Genomic DNA, 18,372 nt, shown 5'->3' on the forward strand with positions numbered 1-18,372 from the left:
ACAGTAATTCGTTCACCCACCGTAGAATACTTATGCTCTTGAGAGAAGCCACTAGTGAAACTATGGCCCCCGGGTCTATTCTCATCATATCAATCTTCCATCACTTTATTATTGCTTTGCTTTTTTACTTTACCTTTTATTTTACTTTGCATCTTTATACCAAAAATACCAAAAATACTATCTATCATCTCTATCAGATCTCACTCTCGTAAGTGACCGTGAAGGGATTGACAACCCCTAGTCACGTTGGTTGCGTTGAGCTATTTGTTTTGTGTAGGTACGAGGGACTCGCGCGTAGCCTCCTACTGGATTGATACCTTGGTTCTCAAAAACTGAGGGAAATACTTACTCTACTCTGCTGCATCACCCTTTCCTCTTCAAGGAAATCCAACGCAGTGCTCAAGAGGTAGCAGGAAGATTTCTGGCACCGTTGCCGGGGAGGCTTACGCAAAAAGTCAAGTCAAGATTTGGACTCCAACAAAGAGTCATTTCTGGCGCCATACCAAGTACCTATCACAATCCCTTATCTCTCGCATTACATTATTTTCCATTTTCCTCTCGTTTTCCTCTCCCCCACTTCACCCTTGCCGTTTTATTCGCCCTCTCTTTTCCGTTTGCCTTTTTCTTCGCTTGCCTTTTGTTTGCTCGTGTGTTGGATTGCTTGCTTGTTACAATGGCTCAAGATAATACTAAATTGTGTGACTTTACCAATACCAACAATAATGATTTCCTTAGCACTCGGATTGCTCCTCTTACCAATACTGAATCTTGTGAAATCAATACTGCTTTGTTGAATCTTGTTATGAAAGATCAATTCGCCGGCCTTCCTAGTGAAGATGCCGCTACTCATCTAAATAGCTTCGTTGATTTATGTGATATGCAAAAGAAGAAAGATGTCGATAATGATATTGTTAAATTGAAGCTATTTCCTTTTTCGCTTAGAGGTCATGCTAAAGCTTGGTTTCGTCTTTGCCTAAAAATAGTATTGATTCTTGGAACAAGTGCAAAGATGCTTTTATCTCTAAGTATTTTCCTCCCGCTAAGATCATCTCTCTTAGGAACGATATTATGAATTTTAAGCAACTTGATCATGAACATGTTGCACAAGCTTGGGAGAGAATGAAATTAATGATACATAATTGTCCTACTCATGGTTTGAATTTGTGGATGATTATACAAAATTTTTATGCCGGATTGAATTTTGCTTCTAGAAATCTTTTAGATTCGGCCGCGGGAGGAACTTTTATGGAAATCACTTTAGGAGATGCTACTAAACTCCTAGATAATATTATGGTTAATTATTCTCAATGGCACACTGAAAGATCTACTAATAAAAAAGTGCATGCGATAGAAGAAATCAATGTTTTGAGTGGAAAGATGGATGAACTTATGAAATTATTTGCTACTAAGAGTGTTTCTTCTGATCCTAATGATATGCCTTTGTCTACTTTGATTGAGAATAATAATGAATCTATGGATGTGAATTTTGTTGGTAGGAATAATTTTGGTAACAACGCGTATAGAGGGAACTTTAATCCTAGGCCTTATCCTAGTAATCCTTCTAATAATTATGGAAATTCCTACAACAACTCTTATGGAAATTTTAATAAGATGCCCTCTGAATTTGAGAATAGTGTTAAAGAGTTTATGAATTCACAAAAGAATTTTAATGCTTTGCTTGAAGAGAAATTGCTTAAGGTTGATGAATTGGCTAGGAACGTTGATAGAATTTCTCTTGATGTTGATTCTTTAAAGCTTAGATGTATTCCTCCTCAGCATGATATCAATGAGTCTCTCAAAGCCATGAGATTTTCCATTGATGAGTGCAAGGAAAGAACCGCTAGGATGCGTGCTACGAAAGATGCCTTTATTAAAGCGTGTTCTTCCAATTTCCATGAAAATAAAGATGAAGATCTAAAAGTTATTGATGTGTCCCCTATTAAATCTTTGTTTTGCAATATGAATCTTGATAATGATGGGACTGAATATGATCCACCTTTACCTAGAAGGCGTTCCAAAAATTCGGAGTTTTTAGATCTTGATGCTAAAATTGATAAAAGTGGGATTGAAGAAATCAAAACCCTAGATGTTGCTAAACCCACTATTTTGGATTTCAAGGAATTTAATTATGAAAGTTGCTCTTTAATTGATTGTATTTCCTTGTTGCAATCCGTGCTAAATTCTCCTCATGCTTATAGTCAAAATAAAGCGTTTACTAAACATATCGTTGATGCCTTGATGCAATCTTATGAAGAAAAACTTGAGTTGGAAGTTTCTATCCCTAGAAAACTTTATGATGAGTGGGAACCAACTATTAAAATAAAGATTAAGGATCATGAATTTTATGCTTTATGTGATTTGGGTGCTAGTGTTTCCACTATTCCCAAAACTTTGTGTGATTTGCTAGATTTCCGCGATTTTGATGATTGCTCTCTAAACTTGCACCTTGCGGATTCCACTATTAAGAAACCTATGGGAAGAATTAATGATGTTCTTATTGTTGCAAATAGGAATTATGTGCCCGTAGATTTTATCGTTCTTGATATAGATTGCAATCCTTCTTGCCCTATTATTCTTGGTAGACCTTTCCTTAGAACGATTGGTGCAATTATTGATATGAAGGAAGGGAATATTAGATTCCAATTTCCATTAAAAAAGGGCATGGAATACTTCCCTAGGAAGAAAATAAAACTACCATATGAATCTATTATGAGAGCCACTTATGGATTGCCTACCAAAGATGGCAATACCTAGATCTATCCTTGCTTTTATGCCTAGCTAGGGGCGTTAAACGATAGCGCTTGTTGGGAGGCAACCCAATTTTATTTTTAGTTTTTTTGCTTTTGTTTATGTTTAGGAATAAATAATCCATCTACCTTCTGGTTAGATATTTTTATGTTTTAATTAGTGTTTGTGCCAAGTTAAACCTATAGGATCTTCTTGGATGATAGTTATTTGATCTTGCTGTAATTTCCAGAAACTTTCTGTTCACGAAAACAATTATTAAAAATCACCAGAACATGATAAAATACTGATTCCAATTGCTGATGATCAATAAACAAATTTCCTAGGTCTTCCTATTTTTGCTGAATTTTTGGAGTTCCAGAAGTTTGCGTTAGTTACAGATTACTACAGACTGTTCTGTTTTTGACAGATTCTGTTTTTCGTGTGTTGTTTGCTTATTTTGATGAATCTATGGCTAGTAAAATAGTTTATAAACCATAGAGAAGTTGGAATACAGTAGGTTTAACACCAATATAAATAAATAATGAGTTAATTACAGTACCTTAAAGTGATCTTTTGTTTTCTTTCGCTAACGAAGCTCACGAGATTTCTGTTGAGTTTTGTGTTGTGAAGTTTTCAAGTTTTGGATGAATTTTTTTGATGGATTATGGAACAAGGAGTGGCAAGAGTCTAAGCTTGGGGATGCCCTGGGCACCCCCAAGATAATCCAAGGACACCAAAAAGTCAAAGCTTGGGGATGCCCCGGAAGGCATCCCCTCTTTCGTCTACTTCCATCGGTAACTTTACTTGGAGCTATATTTTTATTCACCACATGATATGTGTTTTGCTTGGAGCGTCTTGTATGATTTGAGTCTTTGCTTTTTAGTTTACCACAATCATCCTTGCTGTACACACCTTTTGAGAGAGCCATACATGAATTGGAATTTGATAGAATACTCTTTGTGCTTCACTTATATCTTTTGAGCTTTATAGTTTTGCTCTAGTGCTTCACTTATATCTTTTAGAGCACGGTGGTGGATTTGTTTTATAGAAACTATTGATCTCTCATGCTTCACTTAGATTATTTTGAGAGTCTTAAATAGCATGGTAATTTTCTTAATAATAATAATATGCTTGGTATTCAAGATTTGTAAAACTTTCTTTTGAGTGCGTTGAATACTAAGAAAAGTTTGATGCTTGATAATTGTTTTGAGATATGAAGATGGTGATATTAGAGTCATGCTAGTTGAGTAGTTGTGAATTTGAGAAATACTTGTGTTAAAGTTTGTGATTCCCGTAGCATGCACGTATGGTGAACCGTTATGTGATGAAGTCGGAGCATGATTTATTTATTGATTGTCTTCCTTATGAGTGGCGGTCGGGGACGAGCGATGGTCTTTTCCTACCAATCTATCCCCCTAGGAGGATGCGCGTAATACTTTGCTTTGATAACTTGTAGATTTTTGCAATAAGTATATGAGTTCTTTGTGACTAATGTTGAGTCCATGGATTATACGCACTTTTCTTCCTTCCACCATTGCTAGCCTCTCTAATACTGCGCACTTTTCGCTGGTATCATACACCCACCATGTACCTTCCTCAAAACAGCCACCATACCTACCTATCATGGCATTTCCATAGCCATTCCGAGATATATTGCCATGCAACTTTCCACTATTCCGTTTAGTATGACACGCTCCATCATTGTCATATTGCTAGCATGATCATGTAGTTGACATCGTATTTGTGGCAAGGCCACCGTTCATAATTCTTTCATACATGTCACTCTTGATTCATTGCATATCCCGGTACCCCGCCGGAGGCACTCATATAGATTCATATTTTATTCTAAGTATCGAGTTGTAACCATTGAGTTGTAAATAAATAAAAGTGTGATGATCATCATTTTTAGAGCATTGTCCCAAGTTAGGAAAGGATGATGGAGACCATGATTCCCCCACAAGTCGGGATGAGACTCCGGACGAAAAAAAAGTGAAAAGGCCCAAATAAAAAAAGGAGAGAAAAAGAGAGAAGGGACAATGTTACTATCCTTTTACCACACTTGTGCTTCAAAGTGGCACCATGATCTTCATGATAGAGAGTCTCTCATTTTGTCACTTTGATATACTAGTGGGAATTTTTCATTATAGAACTTGGCTTGTATATTCCAATGATGGGCTTCCTCAAATGCCCTAGGTCTTCGTGAGCAAGCGAGTTGGATGCACACCCACTTAGTTTCTTTTATTGAGCTTTCATATATTTATAGCTCTAGTGCATCTGTTGCATGGCAATCCCTACTCACTCACATTGATATCTATTGATGGGCATCTCCATAGCCTGTTGATACGCCTAGTTGATGTGAGACTATCTTCCCTCTTTTTGTCTTCTCCACAACCACCATTCTATTCCACATATAGTGCTATATCCATGGCTCACGCTCATGTATTGCGTGAAGATTGAAAAAGTTTTGAGAATGTCAAAATTATGAAACAATTGCTTGGCTTGTCATCGGGGTTGTGCATGATTTAAATACTTTGTGTGGTGAAGATAGAGCATAGCCAGACTATATGATTTTGTAGGGATAACTTTCTTTGGCCATGTTATTTTGAGAAGACATGATTGCTTTGTTAGTATGCTTGAAGTATTATTATTTTTATGTCAATCTAAACTTTTGTCTTGAATCTTTCGGATCTGAGTATTCATACCACAATTAATAAGAATTACATTGAAATTATGCCAAGTAGCACTCCGCATCAAAAATTCTCTTTTTATCATTTACCTACTCGAGGACGAGCAGGAATTAAGCTTGGGGATGCCTGATACGTCTCCAACGTATCTATAATTTTTTATTGCTCCATGCTATATTATCTACTATTTTGGACCATATTGGGCTTTATTTTCCACTTTTATATTACTTTTGGGACTAACCTATTAACCGGAGGCCCAGCCCAGAATTGCTGTTTTTTTGCCTATTTCAGTGTTTTGAAGAAACGGAATATCAAACGGAGTCCAAATGGAATAAGACCTTTGGGAACGTGATTTTCTCACCGAATATGATCCAGGAGACTTGGACCCTCCGTCAAGAAAGAAGGGAGGCGGCCACGAGGGTGGAGGGCGCCCCTCCTAGGGCGCGCCCCCTACCTCGTGGGCCCCCCTTTGCTCCACCGATGTACTCCTTCCTCCTATATATACCTACGTACCCCCAAACGATCAGATACAGAACCAAAAACCTAATTCCACTGCCGCAACCTTATGTATCCACGAGATCCCATCTTGGGGCCTATTCCGGAGCTCCGCCGGAAGGGGAATCCACCACGGAGGGCTTCTACATCATCACCATAGCCCTTCCGATGAAGTGTGAGTAGTTTACCTCAGACCTTCGGGTCCATAGTTAGTAGCTAGATGGCCTCTTCTCTCTTTTTGGATCTCAATACAATGTTCTCCCCCTCTCTCGTGGAGATCTATTTGATGTAATCTTCTTTTTGCGGTGTGTTTGTTGCGACCTATGAATTGTGGGTTTATGATCAAGATTATCTATGAACAATATTTGAATCTTCTCTGAATTCTTTTATGTATGATTGGTTATCTTTGCAAGTATCTTCGAATTATCAGTTTGGTTTGGCCTACTAGATTGGTTTTTCTTGCAATGGGAGAAGTGCTTAGCTTTGGGTTCAATCTTGCGGTGTCCTTTCCCAGTGGCAGTAGGGGCAGCAAGGCACGTATTGTATTGTTGCCATCGAGGATAACAAGATGGGTTTTTTATCGTATTGCATGAATTTATCCCTCTACATCATGTCATCTTGCTTAAGGCGTTACTCTGTTTTCTTGAACTTAATACTCTAGATGCATGCTGGATAGAGGTCGATGAGTGGAGTAATAGTAGTAGATGTAGGCAGGAGTCGGTCTACTTGTCTCGGATGTGATGCCTATATACATGATCATACCTAGATACTCTCATAACTATGCTCAATTCTGTCAATTGCTCAACAGTAATTCGTTCACCCACCGTAGAATACTTATGCTCTTGAGAGAAGCCACTAGTGAAATCTATGGCCCCTGGGTCTATTCTCATCATATCAATCTTCCATCACTTTATTATTGCTTTGCTTTTTTACTTTACCTTTTATTTTACTTTGCATCTTTATACCAAAAATACCGAAAATATTATCTATCATCTCTATCAGATCTCACTCTCCTAAGTGACCGTGAAGGGATTGACAACCCCTAGTCACGTTGGTTGCGTTGAGCTATTTGTTTTGTGTAGGTACGAGGGACTCGCGCGTAGCCTCCTACTGGATTGATACCTTGGTTCTCAAAAACTGAGGGAAATACTTACTCTACTCTGCTGCATCACCCTTTCCTGTTCAAGGAAATCCAACACAGTGCTCAAGAGGTAGCAGGAAGATTTGGCGCGCCCTCCACCCTCGTGGCCGCCTCCCTTCTTTCTTGATGGAGGGTCCAAGTCTCCTGGATCATATTCGGTGAGAAAATCACGTTCCCGAAGGTTTCATTCCGTTTGGACTCCGTTTGATATTCCGTTTCTTCGAAACACTGAAATAGGCAAAAACAACAATTCTGGGCTGGGCCTCCGGTTACTAGGTTAGTCCCAAAAGTAATATAAAAGTGGAAAATAAAGCCCAATATGGTCCAAAACAGTGGATAATATAGCATGGAGCAATCAAAAATTATAGATACGCTGGAGACGTATCAGAGAGCTCCAGAAGTGATGGTACTTCGCAGACGACAGCTTCCACATATAGTAAAGAAGAACAAGTCGACCTGACCTGACAGATTCAAAATATACTAAGGGAGAATAACTCGACCTGACCAGTCGACCGCAAGAGAAGAGGATCATCTTAAAGAAGAGCAGAAGAGCAAGCAGATTGAAGATATTACAAGTCTTTCTATACAATGTCGGTTGGCCACCCGTGATGAACCAGAGCGCACAGAGAAATACTATTCCTTCCGGTCTCTCCATATGTGGCTCACATGCATTTCGAAACTAAAGTAGGAACATTTAACTGACCAATTAAACATCTCTCAGTTTTACTAATATCAACATAATATTATATTTGTATTTGTACAACTAAGCTTGTTTAGCTCGATGGGTGGAGCAGTGCTATTACGACACGAACCACGTAGGCTGATCATGGTCATCATAAAATGGGGAAAACGTAAGCATGATGAGTATAGTGTTGACCGAGGCAGTGGGATGGCAGATCTGAAGCTGCAAACCGCGCAAAGGGTAGTTAGCAACCAATGTTTCCTTTGAAATAACAACTAATATTTGTTATGGACAAGAAAGTATAGTCAAAAAGTGACAAAGAAATGCAATTCTGCTGTCTCTCTATATGTCGCGACATGCATTTGGAAACTCAAGTGGGACCTTTAGCTAACCAATTAAATGTGTCTGTTAACTAATATCAGTATCATATCACAATCATATTTGAAAAACTAAGCTTTGGAATTTTGAGTGTTGTGTTGTTTAGCTTGAAGGGTGGAGTAATGCTAGTACGACAGAAAGCACCTCCGCAGATAATAGTAGGGTAGATAAAAGGGGAAAACCCTAAGCATCAAGAGTAAAATCAAGAAAGTGGAACTAGTTGGACCAGTGGGTGGCAGACATGCTTTTCGAAAAGAATATAGGAACATTAGGTGACCAATTAAACATTCTCTGTTTTAGTAATATGAGCATCATATCAGATTCGTATTTCAACACGTAAGCTTTGGAATTATGAGTGGCATGTTGTTTCGCTTGATGGGTTGAGGTCTTGAGGAGCAGTGCTAGCACGACACGAAGCAGTGAAGCACCTACGATGATGGTAGTGAATATAAAGGGGGGAAACCATAAGCTTTACGAGTATAGTGACCGTGACATGGCGGATCTGAAGGTGCGAACCGGACAAAGCTACTTCGCAACCAATGTTTGCATTCAACTAGCCACTACGATTTGGTACGGACAAGAAAAGTACAGTAAACAATTTAAGATCTATTTTCTGGGTGAGATCAATAACTTAAGCACATATGGAAGAGTACCACCTCTCTTGCGACGCCGTGTAGGCCCCTGCTGATACGTTGAGGGTGCTGCGGGTGCGATGGCTGTCGGCGGTGGGGAAGAAGACTTTAGATGGAAGACGGCCGGGTCAGGGGATAAATCCTGTTGCCGTGGACGAGGCGGTCGTAGGAGCGGCAACGGAAAGGTGGACGACGACGCCGATGAAGTGAGACGACGCGATGAAAGGATCCTGGTCCGGCGCCGTGGATGAGAGACGTCCATCTCTTGCAGTGGACGACGAGGTAGGGGTAGCGACTCCGGCAAGGTGGAGGATGAAGGAAATATGCCCTGGAGGCAATAATAAAGTTATTATTTATTTCCTTATATCATGATAAATGTTTATTATTCATGCTAGAATTGTATTAACCGGAAACATGATACATGTGTGAATACATGGACAAACAGAGTGTCACTAGTATGCCTCTACTAGACTAGCTCGTTAATCAAAGATGGTTATGTTTCCTAGCCATAGACATGAGTTGTCATTTGATTAACGGGATCACATCATTAGGAGAATGATGTGATTGACTTGACCCTTTCCGTTAGCTTAGCACTTGATCGTTTAGTATGTTGGTATTGCTTTCTTCATGACTTATACATGTTCCTGTGACTATGAGATTATGCAACTCCCATTTACCGGAGGAACACTTTGTGTGCTACCAAACGTCACAACGTAACTGGGTGATTATAAAGGTGCTCTATAGGTGTCTCCGAAGGTACTTGTTTGGTTGGCGTATTTCGAGATTAGGATTTGTCACTCTGAATTGTCGGAGAGGTATCTGTGGGACCACTCGGTAATGCACATCACTATAAGCCTTGCAAGCATTGTAACTAATGAGTTAGTTGCGGGATGATGTATTACGGAACGAGTAAAGACACTTGCCGGTAACGAGATTGAACTAGGTATTGAGATACCGACGATTGAATCTCGGGCAAGTAACATACCGATGACAAAGGGAGCAACGTATGTTGTTATGCGGTTTGACTGATAAAGATCTTGGTAGAATATGTAGGAGCCAATATGAGCATCCAGGTTCCGCTATTGGTTATTGGCCGGAAACATGTCTCGGTCATGTCTACATAGTTCTCGAACCCGTAGGGTCCGCACGCTTAAAGTTCCGGTGACGATTGTATTATGAGTTTTTGTGTTTTGATGTACCGAAGGTAGTTCGGAGTCCCGGATGTGATCACGGACATGACGAGGAGTCTCGAAATGGTCAAGACATAAAGATCGATATATTGGACGACTATGTTCGGACACCGAAATGCTTTCGGGGAGTTTCGGACATATACCGGAGTACCGGGGGATTACCGGAACCCCCCGGGGAGACTAATGGGCCTATTGGGCCCTAGTGGAGAAGAGGACGGGCGGCCAAGGGCAGCCGCGCGCCCCCTCCCCCAGTCTGAATTGGACAAGGAGGGGGGCGGCGCCCCCCTTTCCTTTCCCCCTCTCTCTCCTTCCCTCTCCTCTCCTACTCCCACTTGGAAGGGGGGAGTCGTACTCCCGGTGGGAGTAGGACTCCTCATGGGGCGCGCCTAGGGAGGCCGGCCCCCTCCCCCTCCTCCACTCCTTTATATACGGGGAGGGGGGGCACCCCTTGGAGACACAACAATTGATCATTGATCTGTTAGCCGTGTGCGGTGCCCCCTCCACCATATTCCACCTCGGTAATATCGTAGCGGTGCTTAGGTGAAGCCATGCGTCGGTAGCATCATCAACACCGTCATCACACCGTCATGCTGAGGGAACTCTCCCTCGAAGCTCTGCTGGATCAGAGTTCGTGGGACGTCATCGAGCTGAACGTGTGCTGAACTCGGAGCTGCCGTGCGTTCGGTACTTGGATCGGTCGGATCGTGAAGACGTACGACTACATCATCCGCGTTGTTCTAACGCTTCCGCTTTCGTTCTACGAGGGTACGTGGACATCACTCTCCCCTCTCATTGCTATGCATCACCATGATCCTGTGTGTGCGTAGGAATTTTTTTGAAATTACTACGTTCCCCAACAGTGGTATCATAGCCAGGTTTTATGCATAGATGTTATATGCACGAGTAGAACACAAGTGAGTTGTGGGCGATACAAGTCATACTGCTTACCAGCATGTCATACTTTGGTTCGGCGGTATTGTTGGATGAAGCAGCCCGGACCGACATTACGCGTACGCTTACGCGAGACTGGTTCTACCGACGTGCTTTGCACAGAGGTGGCCGGCGGGTGTCAGTTTCTCCAACTTTAGTTGAACCGAGTGTGGCTACGCCCGGTCCTTGAGAAGGTTAAAACAACACTAACCTGACGAACTATCATTCTGGTTTTGATGCGTAGGTAAGAACGGTTCTTGCTGAGCCCGTAGTAGCCACGTAAAATTTGCAACAACAAAGTAGAGGACGTCTAACTTGTTTTTGCAGGGCATGTTGTGATGTGATATGGTCAAGACATGATGCTATATTTTATTGTATGAGATGACCATGTTTTGTAACCGAGTTATCGGCAACTGGCAGGAGCCATATTGTCGTGGAATTGTCACGGCAGATGTCCTAGTGTGAGGACTTGGTCGTGAGGCCAACGCATGTACGTGGTAGCTTGAGAGGGGTTGAGCGGAGTCGAGAGACGCAACACAAGACAAGGATTTAGACAGCTTCCGGCCCTGGGAAACATCGTCCGGTAACAACCCTACATGTTGTTTGAGGCTAGGTCTCATTATGATCACGAGGGAGTCGCCGGTAAACCGGCTCTTTGTGTCTAGCCCTGGAGATTGTTTCTTCTTGCTTGTCCCTCTTTGGGGAGCCCTGCCCCTCCTTATATATGTTGAAGGGGCGGGTTACATGACTAGTCCTAGTTGTATTAGGATTACTCTATTACAAGCCAGATACAAGTCCAGGTCTTAACTCCTTGTAAAACAAATATTCCTCATGCCTTTCCTCTTAAACCGGCCCACCATAGTATGAACCGGCCTTCTGGGCCTTGGGCCTTGTCATCCGTCTGACCCGCCCGCCGAGTCACCAGTGACTGACTAATCTTCGGGCAGCTTTACAAATGAAACGCCAAGTATCAGCCGGGTCTCAAGTAAACCGCCAAGTCCGGCCGGTTTATACTTCCGGGCGGTTTACGCTGCTGGGTATATCCCCGACATTAGCCCCCAGTTTAATTTGGATTTAGCCATGTTAAACTGATCTGCAACATAAACACAAGAACAAATTTGGCGGGTTGTGCTCCGGTTTAAATATTCTTATGAACTGGAACTTGATCATCCTTAATTCCTTGTCATTTCTTCCTTCTGAAAAATCTGAGTCAATATACCAGCTTCATAATCAATTTGCTTGTAGAAGATATTTTGTAAATAAAGAATCCACTTGAATCTGCCTTGAATGCTCTGACTCGACAAAAATATTGCTCTTCAAATATTCAACCGATATTCAGCCGGCTTGAAAATGTAGAACTTGCCGAGCTATGATTTCCAAAATCGGCGGGTTATAAAAACTGATAATTCCGGGTCATGATTGTTGCCAACACCGGTTCATGATTGTTGCCAACACCAGTTCATGATTACTGATGATGCCGGGTTATGATTGTTGCGAACACCGGGTCAATCTGGTTTATTCAAAACAGAGAATTTGAAGATTTTTCTCCCTTATATCCATATTACCTGTAGCCCCCAAGTCTTGAGCAGAACAAAGTGATGGCTTAAGACTTGCTTCAATATAAATACTGCCACTTAAGAAGAAATCCATGTTGTTCATCCCAGTCACTTAGTAAAAACTAAATACTCCACATTATGTAGCCCGCAAGTGCCGGGTTGTCATGCTTGCGGCAACCTGGGACATGTAATTGCTTGATGCTGAAAAAACTTCAACCAGTGTAGCCCCCAAGGGCCGGGTCATTATGCAATAATGAGCAGGGACTTTATAAATATGATCATGCTTCATTGAATAATAACGTCATATGATGTAACTCCACCATGGGGCTTAAATCCACGTCCACAAGGTTAAGAGCTTTGTGCTTTACCAACTGAGCAGTGGACCCTTGAATATAATAGATTAAAACTTGTGTACCTTGAATCATTGATAGGAGCAATTGGTAGCCCCCAAGGGCCGGCTCATTATGATGTGATGAGTCGGGTCTTCAATAAGGCCAGTAAAAATGACTTTGCATTAGCCCCCAAGTGTCATGGTGCATGCTGGCAGTGACATGGGACTTGCATATTTCATGTAATCTCAACTTGAATAATGTAGCCCCCAAGTGCCGGGTCGTAAGCCTGCAGCAACTCGGGACTATTCCTTCAATTGTAGAATAAATCATATCCATTCATAATACGATAGCCATTGCGCTAAAGCGACTTTGAAAACTTTAATCATAATACTGGTTATTGATAACCATAATAATAAAAATCCAACCATGTTGGCTAATAAAGATTTGAACAATATACCCAATGATTTATAAGCGCATGATTCCAATGGTGCAATCCAAATATATACTGGCGACTTATAGTCCAAAGCCAGGCCGGGTTAACAAACACCGGATAATTTCTCATCATACACTGGCGACTTATCGTCTTAAAGCCAGGCCGGGTTAATAAACGCCGGTGATTTATAATTATGCTTTATTCAACCTGTTTCTGCATACAACAAGTTTAAAGTGTCCTAGTGGTTTACCGCCGGACGGGTCATAATGCCCAACATATAACCTGGGTTGATAACCAAGGCTGCACTTAAGAATAATCAAATATGAAATATATCATACCTGTGACATTGAATCACATCGTTGGTTGGCCAACTTTATTGTAGTAAAGGTGATAACCCCAATCTTGAGTACTGATAACTCCTTCCATATTGTGCCGGTTTATGATAAAACCGTACCGGGTTGTGATAAACACCGGATTATATATAATACTGGCGACTTATAGTCGAAACCAGACCGGGTTAATAACACCGGATTATAATTAATCATGTATTTTCAACTTGTAATTGAAAGCCAAGCCGGGTCAATGAACGCAGGTTTAACGGAAAACATTATAAGCTTTGTCAAAAGAGAGAAAAACTTAGCAAAAAGCAAATGAAAACTTGTAGTCGAGGCTTTTCACGGGCTGCCAGGCCCCAAATTCGAGGCTTTTCATGGGCTGCCAGGCCACTGAGTTAAACCATTTCAGAAAGCCTTTTAAGATGGTCCTCAATCCTTAACCAATCATCGTTTTAACTTGACAAGTTCAGGGTCCTATTCTGGAGTAACTTGCCAAAGTTCGAAGGGTCATACCAGGTTTACCTGGGCGGAGTGACTTACTTAAAAGGCATGCTAACCCGGGGTTTTAGGTGTATACACCAGGCTTCCAAGCCATGACTTGATAGCCTATTACAAGTGTAGATTCTTTGTTCATTGCGACAGCAAAGAATCCCCAAGTAACATTTTGAGCTGTGCTCAGGGGGTGCCTATGTTTGAGTTGTTCTTTTGCAACACTCTCTTTGGCCCCGAAGTAGTTTTCTGGTGTAGCTATGGTTCGGACAGGACCAAGCCCCCAAGTGATTTTCCTGGTGGCCTTGCACCGATCAAGAGGTGTAGCTTATGGTTTGAATACGACCAAGCCCCCAAGTGATTCTTCATATATGACTTTATAAGCTGGATCAATGAGCAAACAGGACGCCGCTTTATAACATAAGCCCCCACGTGATCAATAATATGATAAGCCAATAAGGCGGGATATCCATGTTTGAACCACGCATCATGGCAGCAGGTCCTCTTCGGCAACCTTTAACTTTTTGCAAGAGATAAATTCTTCTTGAACCGGGATTTTGAACCGGATATTGAGAGCTTCAAAGCTTTGTGGGAGACATCTTTCCCTTGAACCGGAATTTAAACCGGAATCTTCATTGCCGGAAATTTTCTGACGGCCTTTTAACTCGAACTTGCGAGAAGTTAATTCCTTTTTGAACCAGAAATTCTTAAACCGGATTTGAGAGCTTTAGAGCTTTGTGGGAGAACAAATTTCCCTTGAACCGAATTTTAAACCGGCATTCTTCATTTTGAACCGGAAACTTTTCTGACGACCTTGAAATTTTCATCAATATAACAGTAGCCTCCGGGACCGGGTTATCTTTCCCTCCATCGTCCTGGGGTTCTTAAATTTGCTGAAACTGGCAAGATTTGCTGAGTCATGTCATCGTAGCCCCCGAGTCTCAAAGGTGACTCGAGGAGTTGGCTTTAGACTCTCCATATTTGACCGTGATATAAACCGGTATAACTTGTATATCATTGGTGTTGATAGCACGATGTGAATCCACAGAAGGCTGAGGTGACTGTGGCGGGTTATAAATGATCCCGTATGAGCCGTGTCAGCAACTCGGCCAATGGTTCCTTCCAACTGGCGATTTGAAGTTAACCAAACTGTAGTGGCGGTGACTTGTGCGCCTGCCCATTGAGCCACCCAGTGCAGACGGCGGTTGATAGTATATGATAATTTGCCTCCATTTTGTTGAAAGAAAACCGGGCTACCCAAGCTGTGACTTGCTCATACTCAATAAACAGCTCATGCAGACAGGTGCAGCCCGGTATGTTGATGTAGACCAAGCCGCGAGAAACGGACGACAAAGACGACCGCCGCATCAGAGGCGGCACAGGTAGATGAGTCGGCTGCACCGTTGTAAGCCGGTGCGGGCGGGAGAGTTGGCCACGGGGGCAGACGGGTGAGTTGTCTGTGGTGTTGTAAACCGGCGCAGACGGGTGAGCCGGCCGCGGTGTTGTTGTTGTAGACTGAGCCACAGAGGCGACGATTTACATACATATTTGTTGAACAATGCAGTATGGTTGGATGCTGGCGCTTAATAATATTGGCGTGAGCCTTATATCCATGACATAACGATCATCCTTTCAGTGAATAATTGTCCTGCATAAAAAACATCACAAGCCAGAGTAATTGCTTTTTTAAAGAAAGCAATATGTAAAAAATACTGGATGGATTTCACCTGATATGTCAGGCCAGTAATTATCCACCACGGAGTTGATGATCACCATGCTGAGCTGAAATCAATCCAAGTTGGACGGATGAGCCAGCCGCTGTGTTGCAAGCCAGCGCGGATGGACGAGTCAATCGCAGGCGCGGTAAGCCATACGGACGGGCGAGTCAACCACGTCATGTTGATGCAAATTGGGCTTATAACACGACCATCGCTCTTGCATTGAACAATCGTCCTGCATAAAAATATAACAAGCCAGAATGACTGTTTTCAATAAATTAATATGTATTGAAAAAATAGATAGGGCAAATAGCACCTGGTATTTTCGTGGCACGAACACGGATGCTGACGATCAAAGACATGACAAATGTCTGATATAGCTCTTGACGTAAGAAGTACCAGGAACAATCAATCCAACTTGCCTCTGTCCCACTGTTGTACTGGTTTGTACGTGCGGCCGCAGCAGTCGTCTAGTTAAAATAATCAGAGATATAGTGGCCTGCTGCAGAAGCCCTTTTTTTGAACAGCGCTGGCAGCCTCGTGCAGTATATTCTTTTGGAATTGTTTTTGCACAGCTGTTTAGCTGGCGCTTCTCCTCTTCCGTTCCCCTTATGACAGCCAACACAGATCGCTGGGACTCGTTCTCCAGTTCAATTGGCAGAGTGGTCTTCAAAGCAATCATGCATGCATGCACTTCCTTTCCACGTGAATGCTCTAATGGAAACAGATTTGTACTTTGACCAGTATTGTTGTTGCTTGGTTGACCAAGCGGCAATGATGGAAGCCCGATTTTAACAACGTCTCAAAACGCAGCTGTTCGACGAGGATGGCTTGAAGCAGCTTGTCACTAGGCGACAGGCAGCTCGCAGGTCAGCAGCGGGCACGGGGTCATGGACGCGGCGCGACGGTTTAGCGAGGACGGCCACGGGGTGGCGACTCTAAGGGCCATGCGTGCAGACGGCTCAAGGCAACCACGGCGGAGACCGATGCTGGCAACGGCAGAGGCGGCGGCCTTGACGGTGGCTCAGAAGAAGCAAAGCACGCCGGCGGCTCAGAGAAAGTGGGGGCGCGGGGCGCGACCCGGTCGGGTGCAGTGAGTTGTGGCAAAAAATGGAGAGCAAGCTTTCCAACAGAGTGAGTCAACGGATCAGGAGGCGGCAGAGGCGAAGTGGCGGCTCAGGGCGATGTGGCGCATCCGCGGGTGAGGTGACACGCCGGTGGTGGTGGCTCGTGAGAAGACTTTCGGGCGAGGCGCAGGCCGAGGCCAGCTTGGCGCGGCCGTTGCAGCGAGCGGCTCACGGCAGAGGCGGAGGCGAGTCAACACAGTTGAGCCCGAGTCCGCGGAGACGTCCGCTTCCGGGTCATAGCTGGATCAATTGGCTCTCGTCCGTGTCCTCCTCCTGGTCGTTTGACTTCCACGTCGATGTCGTGTGATGGCTTGACTTTATCTTGATTTTTTAAGAAGCGGTTTAGGTCTTCACGTCAGGACATGGTAGCTGGCGGCGACTTGCAATATGACCACTTGCCAGGCGCACAGTATGCTCCAAAAATTACTGGATAACTCGCTCCTGAGTCGTGTCTGTTTCCTTTGGTAATTGAAAAACTGAACCAGTACTGGCAAAATTTCGTGTTTTGACCCTTTTCCCTAACAAAATCAGGATCTGACCCTGGTTTGAAATATTTTCGGGATTTGACCCTCTTGCTACCGCCAGGGCCTCTGGCAGTAGGGTTAGGCAGGCTACCGCCATAGCCCCTGGCGGTAGGGTGTGACGGAGGGGGACGACGGCCGTTTGCCTTTGCTGACGTGGATAGGTACCTTACCGCCAGGGACCCTGGCGGTAGGATGTCTAACCCTACCACCAGGGACCCTGGCGGTAAGGTGTGGCAGGATTTTGCAGTGCAAAGTTTCTGTAACGAAATGTGCAATGGCCCTGGCGGTAGGTTCATCCTACTGCCATGGTGGCTGGCGGTAGGTTGTCTGATCCTACCGCCAGGTCCCCTGGCGGTGGGTCCCGTGGGTTTAGGTTTTTACTAATTTTATTGATTGTTTGTTTTGTCACAAGTTTCACATAGTTTCACGAATAGCAAAATATGAGCTCACATATTAATAAAAGTCCCACATAACAAATATCAAAGAGTTTACACATAGATTCATAAGTACAAAATAGCAAATAGCAAACTTGTCCCATAGTTTGACAACCCATACTAAAACATAGATGCATATCTAACAGACATGTTTATAGGTTGGATATACCTCCCCCCTCGTATGTTAGGCCTGGCCGTGGAGACAGATACGGCAGCGGATCCACCGGTTCAGGCGGAGGCGGAACGCTGGTCGGCATCCGACCGTTCAAGCACTCCCACCTTGCCTTGCCCGCTAGAGTTTTCGCCTCCGCCCTTCCCCAGCTGATGATATCGAACGCCGATGCACTTGGGGGTGGCATCCTAGCTCTCTCCTCTGCAGTGCTCTCGAAGTAGATCCTTCGGCCCAAATTGCGCAGCTCCCAGTTGGAGTGCTGCTTGGCAACTTCAATGGTCCCTTCCTGGCGTTCACGACAGATAGTTGGATCTCCCTCCATCTCTGCAATCACTCTCTTCCACTCCTTCACACTCTGCGACCAACACTTCACATCGTCGGCGATCCGTTCTG

Source organism: Triticum aestivum, chromosome 5D (assembly GCF_018294505.1).
Source record: "Triticum aestivum cultivar Chinese Spring chromosome 5D, IWGSC CS RefSeq v2.1, whole genome shotgun sequence".
NCBI lineage: Eukaryota > Viridiplantae > Streptophyta > Magnoliopsida > Poales > Poaceae > Triticum > Triticum aestivum.